Below are 3028 nucleotides of genomic sequence, written 5' to 3' on the forward strand. Positions count from 1 at the left end.
GTATTTCTGTACATTTCGAAATAAGGTGCATTAAAAGTGAATAAATCTTTGATTAATATGAATATTTTAATTAAAAACGTGTCTCCACATACTATTCAATTAAATTCTAGTGCCTTTAATTTATTAAATAACAGCAGAGTGAGCGATTTTTTAGATATGGTAAGATTAAACTTATTTTAGTGAATAAAGTACCACAATTCAGCTATCGTTTTGTTAGGGTGGGTACACAAAATGTTATTTTATCCTTGCTTCTAGAAAATCCTCAATCTATATGTTTTCTAACAGCTGCTTGTGGCCATAAACATTTCATTTTAATGAAATGGCTTTAAGCACTATGCATCGTTAAAGTTTCACTTTCACCGTGACTAAGCCAGTAAATGTGGTGTTTACATGGAATAATCGTAATATGACTGAGTTTACCTTATGGTTCGAACCCAGTGTCTCCGTATCAGTAAACGATAAAACGAGCATCTTCCATCCGAAGACTTGTTGCATTTCGGGGCAAAGCAAAAAAACAAAAAAAACATTGTCTAACAACAATATAAAATTCTACAATTAATTTTACTATAAATTATACTACAATTGGAATATGCTGTAAATTGATAAACTGTTTGGCATGATGACGTTTAATGTCTCCGACAGCGCCTGTAGTCCCATTTAGCAACTTGTCAGCAACCGTCTTTTTTAAGAAATGTAAGTTTTAAAAAATCACGAGTGGCGTGTAACTAGTGTGTTTTATGTTGTAGAATAAAACGTGAAAGTATCTTGAGCTTGTGTGAACCACGGACCTTATTTTTAGGGCATTTAACCAAACTCCCATTCAAAAAAACCCATTGACTCTGGGACGATGGAACCGGAAGTGCTAAAATGCTAACTCGCTTCCGGGTTTTTCCTACAAAGTGACATCATAGTTCCACCACTCTATATTGCGGTTGTTTTATTTTTGCACTACGATATTTTTTCTCATCCAATATTTTGAGGAGACACTGCCTCCCTTGCCTACTTGGAGGAAACGCTGGGTAGATTACTTACAAATTGTAGTCCGTTACTGATTCCAAATTACATGACAAAAATTGTACTCAGTAACGTAATCCATTGCATTACACATTTTAGGTAATATAATCAGACTACTTTATGATTACTTTTAGATTACTTTTGACCTAACTCGTTTATCACATTGATTTAAATAGGACAATATCGTACTGATATAAAAATACAAACAGTAAGATAATATATTCCATTCATTGTAATTAACAACATGAAGTGCATTAAACATGACATTACGTCAAGGTTTCCAAACTGGGGTTTCTAAAGGAACTGCAGGGGGTTCGTGAGTTTAATGAAAAGCTAATAATTAATTCAATCATAAAAATGTAAAATTAAAATAAATAATTTTAAAATAGCATTGATTAAAAAAAGGTACAAAAAAAATAATATTTTGTTTGTTTACCTGAATGTCATATTACCATTAACCAACGTCAGAGAACCATGAACACAGAAGTCACTTTCAAACCAAGCAGTTTTCTGTTGGCCAACGCTGCGTATTTGCATGAACAAATGAACCCGATGTGACCACACCTTTAGAGAGTTTTAAAAACTATCGAATCAGTATTGCGAACCGGTTCACTGAAACAAGCTGTCTGAAAGACAGACGTCTAGTCACTTGAGTGAGTTCAGTGTTCACTTTCAGATAATAGCATGTTTACACGGAAACCCGTGATATTTTAAGGCACAATGTAACAGCAATCACGTGAATCAGGTTTTAAGGTGATATTTTCAGCAGATTGTCATAGTGGCTACACAAATACACTAGTTTGTGGGGAAGTCGTGGCCTAATGGTTAGAGAGTCGGACTCGTAACCCAAAGGTTGCGGGTTCGAGTCTCGTACCGGCAGGGATTGTAGGTGGGGGGAGTGAATGTACAGCGTTCTCTTCCACCTTCAATACCACGACTGAGGTGCCCTTGAGCAAGGCACCGAACCCCCAACTGCTCCCCGGGCGCCGCAGCATAAATGGCTGCCCACTTCACGGTGTGTGTGTGTGTTCACTGCTGTGTGTGTGCACTTAGGATGGGATAAATGCAGAGCACTAATTCCTAGTATGGGTAACCATACTTGGCCACATGTCACGTCACGTCACGTTTTTTTTTATTGTTGAACGATTACAAATTATTGCATTTCTCTTTAGTTCAATGCCCATTTTTGGCTCAATTGTATTTGACCAGAATTATGCAAAGTTCATGGCGTTTGTTGAAAAACTAGTTATTACTGTGGGAAGAGGCGGCCTTAGCAATTCTGAGGTCCCCTACCCCTTACCCCCCAGCCCGACTGTGAGAAAAAAAAAATAGTGGGAACCAGTGGTGTGCGCTGGTGTTCTGAGGCATTCTCAGGCATTGCCTCCTCTCACGTGACTTTCCCCCATTCATTCTCAATTACACCCCCAGCAAACTCACGGGACGCTTTAGGGGGTCTGTTAAAACTCAGTTGGCTCAGGGGAGGCGAGAGAGTATGGAATAAAATCACTGTCAAAAATAATCGTACGTAATTCAAAGCATTTGTGTGTATTGTTGAACGATTACAAATTATTGCATTTCTCTTTAGTTCAATGCCCATTTTTGGCTCAATTGTATTTGACCAGAATTATGCAAAGTTCATGGCGTTTGTTGAAAAACTAGTTATTACTGTGGGAAGAGGCGGCCTTAGCAATTCTGAGGTCCCCTACCCCTTACCCCCCAGCCCGACTGTGAGAAAAAAAAAATAGTGGGAACCAGTGGTGTGCGCTGGTGTTCTGAGGCATTCTCAGGCATTGCCTCCTCTCACGTGACTTTCCCCCATTCATTCTCAATTACACCCCCACTGCACGCTTTAGTTGGTCTGTTAAAACTCAATGGGCTCAGGGGAGGCGAGAGAGACTCGGACTCCCGATGTAACTTTACCTGCTGGTGTCGCTGTTGGACAATGTTTCTTTAGAAAAACGAGTGATTTATACACTTTTTAATGTTATATTTTGTAATATTGGCGTTCTTTTAG

The 3028-nt window shown here is 38.7% G+C and overlaps 1 pseudogene; it reads left to right on the plus strand.

Annotated features, from left to right (window-relative positions):
* Nucleotides 1-3028, plus strand: part of LOC107690389 (uncharacterized) — a 20289-nt pseudogene that overhangs the window by 5966 nt on the left and 11295 nt on the right.

The sequence above is a fragment of the Sinocyclocheilus anshuiensis genome, unplaced genomic scaffold (genome assembly GCF_001515605.1).
Source record: "Sinocyclocheilus anshuiensis isolate Anshui unplaced genomic scaffold, SAMN03320099.WGS_v1.1 scaffold609, whole genome shotgun sequence".
Classification (NCBI taxonomy): domain Eukaryota; kingdom Metazoa; phylum Chordata; class Actinopteri; order Cypriniformes; family Cyprinidae; genus Sinocyclocheilus; species Sinocyclocheilus anshuiensis.